The sequence below is a fragment of the Diadema antillarum genome, unplaced genomic scaffold (genome assembly GCF_040938485.1).
Source record: "Diadema antillarum isolate AM-2024a unplaced genomic scaffold, OU_Dant_1.0 seq00000819_RagTag, whole genome shotgun sequence".
Lineage (NCBI taxonomy): Eukaryota > Metazoa > Echinodermata > Echinoidea > Diadematoida > Diadematidae > Diadema > Diadema antillarum.
The window spans coordinates 275,583-290,708 of NW_027271696.1; the positions used below are offsets into that span (position 1 = coordinate 275,583).

Below are 15,126 nucleotides of genomic sequence, written 5' to 3' on the forward strand. Positions count from 1 at the left end.
CTCCGACGCCTGTCGATATCAGTGTCACGGTTCTTGTGTTTTCCCGCCTAAATCGCTTCATGCTCCAAACAGAATTGCCTCATGTGGTAATCCTTGAAAGCAAGAATATTATCCGGTTCTCATGAGTTTGACAATTGTCTTTATACTTTATTCTGAGGAGCTTAAAATGTATTTCACTTATGCAATAAAACACGATGCACCTGGTTGTGACAACCTCAAAGTCATCACAAATAATGACGAAAGTGGGGGAAATGGTTCATGGGGCTTTAAAAGCATACAGTAATTTGCCATTTGCAGATGAAAATAAAACCCAACTTTAGTGCTTCAAAATAATTCTTAAATCTGAGTTAATGATAGAAACAGTCAGAGTAAAAATTTGAATCAGTATAATTAATGTAAAGTTTATTGTTAAATATACAAAATGTGAACAATATATATGATAAAAAAATGTTTCTAGACTAAACCGTCTACAGTTTTGGTTTATTGAGAAAAATAGTGATATCTCCTTATATTTCAGGCTTCATTGCAAACATTTTTACATGGTAGGATGTTTTGTAATACAACTGACCTACACATTCACTTGTATGCATCAAATGTGATATCTCAAACATTTTTTTAATCACTGCTCCCAATGGTAAACAGTATCTTTAAAAGTTACAATGAGATGACACGCTCCCACACTTTTCTATACAGTATAGTTTTCAATATTCAGCGATTCGTCTCAGTGCAGGTGGACAGGAAGATCGGAATATCCAGATTTGTTGCAGTGTCAATGTTTATGCAATGCCATTGTTGGCTCAGAGATATCAGTGAATTGTCAGGTCAGTTTAGTCACGTGATTAATCATGTGGTGCATTACGACATTACGTCACCGAGCAAAGCGCCTATGTAAAGTGATTGAATCTTTTAACCCCAAATCTGAATACTACGTTCCATAAGATGACAGCTTCTGGCGTAAGAAATTGCACATCACTCGAGGACTGTATATTTCTATATTATATCACGTTCAACGTCGTCAATCCGACACAGATGAATATTTGTAGTCGCGCACGAAAAGGGCACACAGATTAAATTATTCTGGGCCAACACACATAACCGCTTCATTTGCTGTGCAGTGACTCCTTACGTACAAAGTATACTAGCTCAATCACTTTTCGTCATTATGTTCATTTCAGTGAAGGGCAGGTGAAAAATTGACAAGACCGCTGAAATAAATCTTCCGCAGGCCGCTGGAGCGTCTCCGGGCGGGAAAAGGGGTAGGAAAGGGAGTATCGATCGCAGAGAGACGGGTCCTATCGATCGGGATTAATACGATAGGAAGGAGAGAAGCGGTACCACAGAGGGGGGATAAACTATGCTCTTTAGTTTTGGCTAATACACCGTCGGGCGGCAGAACCGCTGTGTCTTGTAAAATGTCGTTCTAACGTTTTCGTAAGAGCCATTCACTCCACGACCTCTGTTATGTGTCGGAGCTTTAAGAATAAGATGAGAAAGAGATAGAGAGAATAAGAGAAGGAGAAAAGATTTGTTTGTGCATGGTATTACAGGAGATGAGAAGGTTGGAGACGAGAAAAAAAAATACAACCGTATAGGAGGAAGCATAAAGATTAAAAATGAATTTTTAATGGTTATCATTTATTTAGAATTGGAAAGAACTGGTGATGAGGTGAAGGTAATAGAGCCCAGAGAAAGAGGGAGAGCGAGAGAATTAAGATCGGAAAAATTAGTACTTTCCAAAGTTGGAGGTCCCAGTAGATGCTGTAGATGAGTGAGAAACGTACGCCCATTTCCTTTTTTTTCTAAAGTGAAGTAGATTCGAAACATTCGTTCCTCATGTTTTTCCTAAAGGATAATGATGATGATAGCAATAATAACAATGATGATAAAGCACATTTACATTGCGCAACTACTAAAATAATGTACTCTACTGCTCATTACAAAATGATAGTCATAACATACATAATTCACACTTAAGTAGCATTTTTAAGAAGATGAGCTTTTAACCTGGTGTTAAGCTCATAAACTGTAGCACTTTGCGGTACAAACAGAGGGAGATTACATGTATTCCACAATTTTCACAATTAGATAGTTTTGTGCAGACACGGGTGTGCCTGTGCGAGTGTATGCGTGCATGACTTTGGAGTTGGTTACTACCGCTTTATCGTCTGGTTGTCATCCTACGACTTTGTTATCTGTTGTCATCCTAAGACGCAGTATTAAGCAAAAAAAAACACACACACACACACACACACACACACACACACACACACACGCATACACACACACACACACACACACACACACACACACACACACACACACACACACACACACACACACTCACACACACACACACACACACACACACAAAACATGCTGATCTGCACATACGTGAGACAGCTGTCCCCATTGCCCATCCCGGGGGATGCGCGTCATAAACATTAGCGTTGCAGATCTGAAGATCGCTATTTTACACATTTATGCGATGTAACGATTCGGAAGTCAAAAAGCCAATCTAGCCATATATCAATGCCAACCGCAATATTTCTCTAGAGAGAAAAACCTACATTGACTCCATACCACAGCAAAAGAACTGTGTGGCTGTGGAAGTGTGGACCAGTTGTTCGACAGCTGACACCAACATGAGTGGATCTTTACACCTTTTCATCTTCTTCTTTTTTTATCGCCCCCGTGTAGCTCCTTAAATATGCCCATTCCCACTGGGCGTTGCCCACTCGGGGAGGTGTGCAGCGGTAACTGACCCGCCGGTTGACTGTCGGTCAACCGACGACCGATCACGTGATCAATGTCTGACTTCATTCGTGTCAGAAATTCCGTGTTCACCGTGCTTACCTTATAGTTGTTGTGGTTGGTGCTGTTGTTTTTGTTGTTGATGCGCTGTTGTTGGTGTTGCTATAAAAGTTATTGTTGATTATTGTTCAGCGAGATTACTACACCTGTACTAGGAACGAGCCCGGCAACACGTTTAAGGGGATGGTATAGTTTTTGTTGAGATGGGGCTTAAGGTTTCCAACCGTTTTTAGTGAGAAATTGAGAAATATTCTAGGAAATATGAATGAGCGCACAATTCGAAGAGAATTCAAAATCAAATATTTATCTGATGAAATTTCGATTTGAAATGGCTGAGATATCCAAAAACAAAGAGGTCCTAATAGAAGGTGAGATCCACCTTTTGAGACCCATCTTTTCTTAGGACCACATTGTTTTACTTTCTTTTTTGGATATCCCAGTCATTTCAAAAACAATTTTCATCAAGTAAAATTTGAATTCCTCTAAGAATCATACATGCTCTTTCGAATTTCATTAGTGGTTTCTTGTTCTCTCGCAATAAGTCAACATCTGAATCGCCCATATCAACCTTTTTGTTTGTTTGTTTGTTTGTTTTTATTATTCCATATTTCACGTTTCAACAAATGAACCATAAACATAAGAAATATTTGCATTGGGGAATTGTCAAATACAGCAGTTAGGACAATTGAACATATGAAATATGAGGAATTTACACAAAAGCATTGCTTGTAGGGTGTAGATTCCCAAACTTCAGGGAGACACCAAAGAAGTGAACCGAAGCACAGTCGAAAGACAAAGACAATGGTATATGTAAATTATTCGATAATAGATATAATGGTATGACAAGTCATTAACTAACAAATGTGATGCATTACCAAGTGAGTATGACGAAGAAAGAAAGCAAATTGCTAGCATTCTTTCATTTCTGACTTGAAGAACAGTTAATTCCATTTTATACTTCAAATATACATCAGCATGATCAGGGAAAACCAAGTCATTAAAATGGCGTTTGTAAGATTACGTTTATTAAACTGCTACAAAGCGAAGATCATTAGGCCCTACATTGCTTCCTCATACTTTCTTTGTTTGCTTGTTTGTTTGCTCGAATTTATGTTGTTTCAACATTGCTCCTTTTTCCATAGTTTTTTCTTTCTTTCTTTTTCGTGGTTCTCATTGGAAGACTACCACGCTGGTTTTCCAGTATTTCAAAATTATTATTTCAGCCATTCATTCTTTCAGTTAAAATGAATTCATTGGAAATTTTCTGCATTGAATATATATTACAATCGAAATACGGTCATTTCTTATTGTTTTCAAGACAATAGAACATACAGTGTGTACATCCGAACATGAATGAGATATACGTGTACAGATTAAAGAAAAGAATAAGAGAGCACATCAATTGGGAACCACTAGGGATAAAGTGAATCATTATGATCTGACTGAATTATGGCACATGTATTGGGAGTGTGAATGCAGGAGACTGTCGTCAAATAGGCATATAGCTTGAAGATACGACAGCCTTCATTGCCTCTGATTGGTCACAAGGTACACCATATACAGTCTTACTCTTGCTGAGTGCTATGTTTCGTTAGAAATGTGATGATATGTTGATTTTCCGTCAATGTGCTGTCAGTATGACACAAATTTTGGGATAAGATTGAATCTGTAGTTTTTGTTGAATTATCATTCACAGAGTTTCGTCTGGTCTACGGATAAAAGTAAATCGGTGTCATTACATTTTCTGATGGCATTCTAGATACTGTTTTGAAATGATGGCAATGTCAGTTCAATTCAATTCAATTCAATTCAATTCAATTCAATTCAATTCAATTCAATTCAATCCAATTAAAATCAATTTAATTATCATTCATTTCCATCCAACAAAAGAGTAAATCAAAATACGAAGAATACACTACACAAATAATATTGTTTTATTGATTTGAAACCAAAAAAAAAAGTCGACCACGTTCGATCAAGTTTTCTGTGGTAAATCATGTGGATATCCGACATTTGTACCGTCTGTAACTATAAACCAGCTGAAGGCAATGTTATCGCAGATGAATTGCTTCTAAAGCTACTGTGATCAAAGCGAGGGAAAAAAGACTAACACGTTGTATCATGCTCATATGATGTTTTGCTGACCTCTTTCCAATTTGTTTCTGAGTCGCCATTCATGAAATCGATACCTACAAAAGTGTAGTGCGACGTCATTGTGTGCCAATGAAACCGGGTTTATCTTATACGTGGAGGAAAGGTTACACTTCTGTATGTAAGGCTTTCAGAGCTCGATGCCTGCTCCAAGGATTATGGACGCAATCACAAAGAATGTTGTTCACCAAAATGGCGACAGGATTGAAATGAGTTGGTTTGTAGAACAGGGTGAAATTAATACAGCGGGGTTACACGTTGACCTCTTCCATTCGGCCTCGCTCCACTTACCGCGTGCCAAATGTTCACAGATGTAGTATCTCCCAACGACGCGCCGAATAAGAAACACGATGAATTATTGAATTCAGAAAACTTGTTTTCATACCCAACAACACATGAAACTCTACCAGCCAGCCTCCACCCCCCCCCCCCACATGCATGCAAAATGTATAGTTATTTCTCTGCCATATCATCGGGAGCATGTTTGCGTTCAATAAATTGAATCGAGTTGAATGTGTTTCTCATATTTCTCGTGATTTTCACAACAGCCGAATTTGATACAAAACATCACTCATCAAAACACGATTTAAAATACGATTCGAAAAAATGGGAACTAACTACAAAAGTAATTGCAATGATATTTATATGAGCAAATAAATAGCACAATGCTTTTCCTAAATAGATTACGAACCTAAATCATTGGTCCATAAGAACAGAATTGTGAAATATGACGGAGCCAACTAAAATTGATGCGTGTAAGTACTAGTCGGTTTTGGGGGGTGTGAATGCTTACATAATATTTAGAATGAATAACAGAGATAGTGACTTTCGACGACCAAATTATCCATGAGGATCACATATTAGATTTTGCTTATATTGTGAATAGAGAACAGAAAAAAGAAAAAGAAAATGTAAAAACATCATGTTCACCTCACTTGAAAAAAAAAGAATCCTCCTTGAATTCTGGGTAGAGGAAAAAGAATATACAGTTCGTCAAACTGAATATCAGTCTGAATGACTTTCTGAAGCGTTGATCGTCAAACAGTATTCAAACCACTCACGATAGCATCTGCTTTTGTTCCATTTCTCCTTTGTTCGATTGTGTCTTCAAGTTCTCCTCCTCCTCCTCCTCCTCCTCCACCTCCTCTTCCTCCTACCACGTTGGTAGCCTCATCTCTATCTCTTTTCGTCCTTTGTTCTTGTTTTTCTTCATCTATTTTGTTCTTCAATTATTTTCTCACCAGAATGCCATGACTTCTGGTGATATCATACTGAATCAACGCAAAAATTCGTTTGTTGGTATAGATGATAGGTCTATATACGGTTACAAAATACAACAGATAAATAGATATGAACACGGTTTCTACATTTCAGAACTTGAATTTCTCGATGTGATTATGAGATTGATTTGTTTTCACTATGGAAAAAAGTAGCCAGGTCTAAAGATTGTGGAATCATTTTGTCTGGCCGGTTCATGTGTGGTTTTACCTCGTTTTATGTTGTTGAGGGTGTGTGGTTGTTTTCGTTTGGAGTAGCTATTAATAAAACTGATAGATATCGATAGAAATCGTTGCCCTAGGTTTATGTTGCGAGACTGTGTGATGATTATTTGCTAGATAAACACAAAATGTTTGCGTACCCGGAAGGTGTTGAAAAGTTGAAAAGAAAGCAGTTTTGTTATGTTACTGTATATCTTTATGATTTTTATATTCATATTTTGTTGCTGGTCATTTTATTGACTTATTAATTGGATTGCTTGTAGGAATTTTTTTACTAGGTGTTGAACTGGTTCTTTTTTTTTCTTTTGCTTGCATTTTAGTATCTACGTGCGCATATGTCATTTCTATCCCGTTCATTGCTGTTGAGTATGTTTGTTTCTTTGTTTCTTTGTCTGTTGTTGTTGTTGTTGTTTTGGTCTAAACTTCGTAATCCTTTACCATCTTGCAAGTACTCTCCTTCGACCCTGTATTATGGCTTAGTTAGACGGTCATCCTCATTTTCTCTTCCCCCTCAGGGCTCGGCAGAGTCTGGAATTCCATCCAGTTGACGAGTCTTAGCAAATTTAGTAGACGTTTCATTGTCTTGATAACAGAAGAAGTAGAAATCCATATCCGTCCCAAGGTGAAATGTGTTTTGCTGAAATTCCAAACTCTTTGTATTCCTTTTGAAATGCCATGGGATTAACATGTCTTAACGACAATTCCTTTTCACCCATCCCTAATGTAAGAAAGCATAAAAAAGCAAGTTCCGTGTGTGTCTGGATTGAAAGAGCTGTATGTGATATTATTTTTTCTTTTCATCGCACAATTTTCATAACGAGAGTAATAATCATTTTAGTCAATATTGGAGAGGTCTGCTCAGCATTTCAAGCTTTAAAAAAAACTGATCGGCAGGTGTTTTCATGCAATGAAAGTAAATAAAAAGAGCACACAAAAAAGAGTCGCAATCTGTTTCACAGAATGACTTTCGATTGTTATTTTGTTCTCTCGCAATGATAATTCCCCACTTAATCGTTGATAGTGAATGCACAGTGGAGCATATTTATTGATTATCCAGACACGTCTTGCTTGGCAAATAATAATCAAGTAAACGTCGTTCACAAAATAGGTTTAAATGTCCTCTTTTATTTACCTTGAGGAGATGCCCAGATTGAATTGTCTTCTCTCTGTGTAATGTGTTCCAAGTAGTATTGTAAGCACCAGGTGTATCATTTGAAGAAAAATTCTGTACTTGGCGGTAATTACAATTTTCAACCTTTTATAATACTTCAAATTCTGAAAGCAAGAAAAAGTTCTGTATCTTGCTCTCATAATTTCTTCCTTTATCTCTGCTGGATAAAATGCAGGATGAACAATCATTTTGTTCCCTCAGTTACTTTACTATCTTTTCATTCTCCTCTCTTCTCCTCTCTCTCTCTCTCTCTCTCTCTTCCTAATCTCCCGAGGTACTGTTTTGCAAATCAAATCACTTTCCAGCATTTTCTTTGAAAATCAATAGAGAATGATTTTTTTTTCAAACAAAACAAAAAGATATGAGTCTGAAACGCTTTTTTTTAAACAAGTCAAGGTTTAGACTTAATGGTATTCATGAGAGAAAAGGGAAAATATTGTGTAAATTCTTCTGAAATGGCTCATCCACCAGGAGTATTTAATCATGAAAGTGAAAAGCAAATGAAATATCATGTCTTAAGATTTTGAGTCTGATTACCCACAAGAGGCAAACATATTTTTCCAGAATCCAATCCAGAATCCTCGATGGAAATCAGAGTGTCGAGAGGAAAGAGAGAGTGAGATTTTATGAACTATTTTGAGTCGTTATTATTCATCTCAGAGCAGATGCTTATATTATCACCTACATCCTTCGTGCACATCGAAGCATATGTTATATATCTCGATAAATTAGGACACGTCGGGTTTTTTTTTATCTGCTTGTGTATGTGCGTGTGTTTCTCTCTCTATTTTTTTTTTGTTCCTTTGTTGCAACCAAGATTTGATAACATCTGCCTCGTGGTATTGGAATATCGACCCACTAGAATCCATAACAGTCTATCAGCTTGAAACGAGGATATAAAGTCGATAACATAAAGGCACCTAAATTAGTTCAAGTAGTATATTTCCACTTAGCTTCTTTATCTCGGCGCTGCAATCTTTGCTATCGAGTTTCTACTGTCTGTGACCCACGTTCCATACAAATGGAGAAATAAACAAACACACACACACGCACACAACGCATACATATAGATATCGTAAACAATTCACATTGCTATGTCATTATATTCGAAAATAGAGCACCCGTGTTTAAAAATCTTCGCTGTGCACCATAGCAGCACCTTAGATGTGTTCAAAGCATATTATCTTTTTCTGGATGATTTTAAATGTCTAGGAAGTGAGAAATGGTAACTATAGTATGTAAATTCTGAGCCCTTTAGGTAAACACGAGGTACTTCAAACAGTTACTGATATAACATCTCCAATGCCGATGAAAGAATGAGTGTACATATATTCCAAGGAAGTTAGGATGGGAATTCTATAAAATGAAATTAAAAAATGCAAGAACTCATGGCAAGAGGCATCTAATTAATTCTTGTTTTCATGCCCAAATATTATTTTTGGAAGAAAAAAAATGGAATTTACACGGGCACGTTTAAAGGTACCCTTCACCATTGGGAGTACCGGTAGTGATTTAGAAAATGTTCCAGTTATCACATTTGATGTATATGTGTAGGTCAGATGTATCACAAAATATCCCATCATTATACAAATTTTGAAATAAAACTTAAAATATAAGGAAATGTCACTATTTTTCTCAATAAACCATAACTGTCGACGGTTTACTCTAGAAACAATCTTATTATAACTATTGTTCACATCTTGTATATTAACGATACTTAACATTGATTATATTGTTATACTGGTTGTTTCTATGCCTAAATCACATTTTAGAACTATTTCGAAGCACTAAAGGTGGGTTTTTGTTTCTTCTGCAATGGGTAAATAGTGCCTTTAACACTTTGTGTGTCACACTTATTTCAGGTCCATAGGTTTAATAGTGTGTAATGTAATTATATATATATATATATATATATAGCAATAATAAAGTCACAACAGAGGAATGCAGGGAATGCATTAATAGCCAATCTTGATTTAATGAATAATCCGAATTTTCGAGGATCCTTCCTCTTCTTCAGGAATGACAGTGCGAATATTCACAATGATTATTAATAGTGAGGTGTTACTCTACTATATATATATATATATATATATATATTTGCACATTAGACTCTTGGCACTGAAAGGGTTAAAGAGCGACGTATAACTTCTTCCCTTACCTTTGAATAGTTCTGCCTCTGTTTTGAATACATACTGTGTGTGATCGAAATATACTAAGCGAATATACACATCGAGTGTGAATATATATAAATAACATATACAAAAAATAATTCTGAGCAATTGCAATGTAATTGGTAAATATCTACATCGATCGTGAACAAATGCATATGTACAAAACAATTCTGAGCAATCCAAAAGTGTACATCGACCACGCGACAGGTGTAGCGATGTTGATATCATCATTGATAGGCCTACCTACGCACATAATCCGATATAAAACGTCACTACGAGGCAGGCACCTGCCAAAACTTGCCCTTCACCGGGTACGTGAGACGGGTGGGTCCCAAAGTCGAATGGATTTATGCGCGTTAAGGTGTTTTAATGTTCCCTTAATAAAGTCAACCATTCAGTCAGGTGCCTGTCGCGACGGGCCGTAATGGAGGTTGAAGTCGGAGACTGAACACGGGCATCTCCCACCCGCACAACATAGTCGTCATCCCACTAGAGGGGCCGCCACTGGGGTAGCCCCACGCATGAAAGAAGTTTTCGTCTTCGCTTACGTGTGTTTGCCTTAAAGGTACTGTTTACTTTTGGGAGCAGTGATTTAAAAGATGTTCCACTTATAAGATTCGATGCAAATGTGTAGGTCAGTCGTATCACAAAACATCCTACCATTATAAACACCTCGCAATGAAGCCGCAGATATACTGAGATAGCACCAGTTTTCTCAACAAGCCAACAATTTTTATTTTAACTATTGTTCACATTTTGTATAGTATTTAATATATAAGTTTTTTGAAGCACTAAAGCTATATTTTTTGTTTCATCTGCAAATGGTAAATAAAGCCTTTAATAGCCACATTCAAAACGCGCTTTGTGTGTATGTGTATGTGTGCGCGCGCGTGTGTGTGCGTGTGTGTGCGTGGGTGTGTGAGTGCTGGCACTTTCAGGTGCTAATTAATCTCCGCATCAACAAGCAGGTTAGGGAGAAATGGTGGCAGGACCGTCATACTTTCAGCATTCCTCCAGCCATTCTTTGAGGCTTTTCTTGATTAATTCTGATATGTCTATTTACTCAAGCATGATATGCCGCAGTCCGATGTAGATTTCGTCTTTCTTCAGTCAAGTGGAGCTGAGGATCTTTGATTCAAACCTCTGAGCATCCGGCGTCTCTTGACAAAGGCCGCCCATTGTGAGCACTCCCACTCGTTGCGCCATACTGTCTGCCGTACTGTCATGCAGGGTTTGTTGGTATTGTAGTCTGGTAGCATAGGAACAACGAATGAGAATCAATATCAAAGAAGTGATTTCATACTTTCACTGACTTTCACCGACACCACATTCCCTATATATCTCTTTATATCCCTATTCCTCCTTCTCAACCATGCCCCCCCCCCCCTTCCCGATTCCAATTCAATCCACGATTTGCAATCCCCTTCTCACGCGATATTCATTTTCCCTATTACGTCTACTGTCCTGGCCAGCTGCGACATTACGTGCTCTGATTAAATTGAATGAGCTAAACGGTCTGTTATAATAGTTTGCAGCGAAATAATGATTACAACATGATAGCAATGACAACATATGCAGACAGAACTGTATTGAACAGTCAACATACTGAAATGGTGTTAAGTGCCTATATACTCAATGTATTTCGAACACTTGAGAATTCCCTTAAAATCATTCGATTTTGACATAGTGTCTTTTGTATTAACGAATGAGTTCCAGTGTTACGAGTATTGTAGCAATCAGCAAGTTGTAGCATTTATTGTAATTGTTCATAGCGTTGTATGCAAGTATGATCAACTAACAACCACGTATGCTATTTCAGATGTTATTTGGAAAATCGAACAAAAATGTACGAATAGAATATGGAGCGAATATGAAACTGAATGTTCCTCTTTCTTTTCGCTTTCTATTTGTCGTGTTTTTGTTGCCGTCGTTTGTTCTTTAGTTTATACTTCTTTCTATTATTTCTCTATGAAAGTAAGAAACATCTGTACACGCGCATGAAATACCCAAGGACACGGGGATATCATATAAAAAAAAACATAAAGCGACTAATGTGTCTCTCCTTTCTGCATTTGAGGTCACAAAGCAAAATACATCGAAAACCCCTGGGGTGCAGACTAAACACTCCGCCTGAGATTACTCCGAGGAGAACTCCGCGGTCAGTAGCCCCTCACAATTTTCCTCGACCTCCTTCCGTGTATTCATCCACAGAGAGGATCTGCAACAGATTGTGACATTCAAACAGACTCACAACGGTTGCAAGGTCTCGTCACCAAACAAAGGAAGACATTGAGACAACAACGACGACGACAGGATGTGATCATTTGTAATGTATCAGCCCTTCTTGATACTTGCTTTCTCGTCCGTTCGAATCACGCTAATGGCTGATTTGAGGTATACACGTGTATATACTCTGGGGATCACTTGCATCTCATGGAAAATTGATGGAAAAATCCTGGAAGCACTGACCGAGACCTTACCTTACGCCACGGAGAAACCAATGCCCAGGCACTGCAGCCGGTCATGAAAACTGGTATATCAAACAAGCAGGTACAAACACCTCGGCCATGGTGATACTCCCAGTGATTTGTTTTTGTGTACGATTGGAATGACACATCACGAAAAAAAAATCGACTTCATCTCGGACAAATAGAGTTCTGCATAACCATGTTTTAATGTTGGTCAATGATATGTTCTTAGACGCATTTCGGAATGTGGAGTATTTTTTGTTCAAATTATCACATGCCATCACAGTAAATATATTTCAAGTTAGACGATCAATGTATGTTGACTGATTTCCTTCGCATGACGAAAGGACTCGGATGATCATACTGATCATAAATCCTTGATAAAACTCTTTCATAATTTGTCTTGTTCTTTCAATGTTCACTTTGCCATGTGCTAAAGAATGTCATGGACATCTAAACGACAGTTCTAAAGGAAATTTGTATAGTGATTTGATTACAGTAATTTCTCGTTAAACCTGCTGTTTGTTTGTTTATTTATTTGTTTGCTTGCTTGCTTATCTACATACCAAGATTCTCTTTGCGTTCAAACGTCGGTTGACTCGTGGCTGCCTGTATAGATTCCTCCATTGTTGTGAAAGTCCGAGAGCTCGCACAACAACCTTCTTTGATGGACGAAAAATGATGGATGGAAGGGAAAAAGGAGGAGGCGGAGGAGGTTATCCCATTGTCCATGTTGACAGAATGTACCAAACATTTCGATGTGCCGTAATCACGCATCCCTGTATCCACAGGAGAAATATACACGAGGGTGGAAACATATCTGTTTGAAACGTGCCGAAGGCAGTTAGATTAACTCGGCTCTCCCGCCTCCGCCGAGTTGTGAGATGTGGAACAATAGATTCTGACGAGATATTGACATTCCGCCGGGGTACTTGTTGGCGGAGTCACCGGAGACTACCACCTCAGCCCTTGCTCTGCTACGGCAGAAAAGGGCATAAGTTACATACAAAATGATAAATTGTAGCGTTGAGAGATATAAGGCTGAAATAGGAACGGGAGAATGGATAGATAATAGGAAAACTTCAAGATTGAATTAGAATTCATAGGCACGCACACGACTTTGTGGAAAAGAGCAATAAAACATATGGCCCCCTGGTATCGACTTGATTCCGTCTTGTTTTTGAGCTTAAGATGAAAGGCATTACCATGTGTTCCAAGGTGCTATCGAGTCTGACCTGGTTCCGTGATGGGAGTCAAACAAAATGGAAATGCGTGTGGACAACCTTACCTCTTCTTGAAGAGTGTCCAGTTCAGTTTTCGATAGACGGCGCCGCATACTTTGCGATCAAAATACCCACTTGGGTCAAAGGAGCATGCTCGAGTTTCACCGAGTTTCCAATCTGGTCTGCGTATGCTTCTTGAAAGCTTTGCGTTTAGCTCTGTCCTGAAACTGTAACTGCCACAAGATTTGCGCACCACCCCCCCCCTCCCGCCACTTACCACCCCATCCTAACCCCCCCCCCCCCCCCCCCCCCCGGTGAAGGATGATACGGACATTTTCTTGTTTGGGATTTTGTTTTAACAGATTAATATGCTCCACCGGGAAGGATTTTAGGTTTAAAAGAAATCAAAAACATAATTTACCGTGGTTTATTAATTACTATAAAATGTTGTTAAAACTAAGATTAACTTACCGTTTTACGCACATTTTTTTTTTGGGGGGGGGGTTTAATATCAAACAGGACGAAATGCTATCAGAAGTAATAAGTTTTAAAGGCTATTTCTTTGCGTTTCATAATAGTGCAAGTGTGACGGACGAACGGTTTTTGTGCGTGAGTGTGTTTTATGCAAGTCTGTCTCTGTGTGTTTATGCGTGAGTGTTCATGTGTGTGTATGTAGATGCATATCTTAAACTACGTGTCATATACTTCGCGATCACTATGTAAAAGTTGTTGCGATACTTTAAGTGCTTTCTGAACGAAAAAGAAAAAAAATCACACTGCCTTTTTAAGGCAGCTGTATAATCCTAAGGCACGGGAAAGTCGGATTGGACCTGACAAGTTGCAGCAATGGCGGCCCGCGCTCCTTCATTAACGGTCTCACGCATCGAAGAGCATACGGTGTAACGATTCATCAAGAGAATAAAATCACTACACGATAACAGCCGACGGGCAGCGCGGTAAAAGAGCGATTCACGGGCAGAACGAGGGAAAAAACCAAAGCGTGCAGCTGCCTAAGTTTAGGACCCGAAATATAAACGAAAAAATACTCCCGTTTTTAAGAGAGAAGAGGAGAAAAAAAAAGAAAAAAATACTTTTGCCTCTGGGCGCAAGGTGTCCGAGAAGTAAATGGGAACAGTGATGTGGGGGGGGGGGGTGAGGGAGAAAATAAAATGGAACATATCTATCAACGGACGTACATTTCGTGCAGAGTTTAGTAATCCTTTTGGGTTCCAGAAATGGAGAGGGGAAAAAAAAAACGAAAGAAAAATGTCTCGGAATGAGCTAAGATCGTCGGATAGCCGTTCTTCATCAGTAAGTGCTGAGAAAATAAATAGTTTAACGCACGCGGCTTCAGACAGATGAATACATAGCCCTCCGTTCTCTGTCGTGAATTGATGTTAAGTGGTTCGGTTTTGTTTGATGTTGTTTTCTGTTTATTTATTGTTTGGATGCTGGGAGGGCAAAAACTAGGAGCAGATGTCTGATAAGGTATGCCACAAAGCTGTCCTTCAATGGACCTCTTTACACACACAGACAGACAGGCAGACAGACAGAGAGAGAGACACACACACACACGCACACACACACGCACACACACATGCAATAAAGTGAATACACACAGCGGCATAATGT

At 38.5% G+C, this 15,126-nt stretch overlaps 1 pseudogene; it reads left to right on the forward strand.

Moving 5' to 3' along the window:
• Positions 1-15,126, forward strand: part of LOC139739787 (neuronal acetylcholine receptor subunit alpha-10-like) — a 129,857-nt pseudogene that overhangs the window by 75,192 nt on the left and 39,539 nt on the right.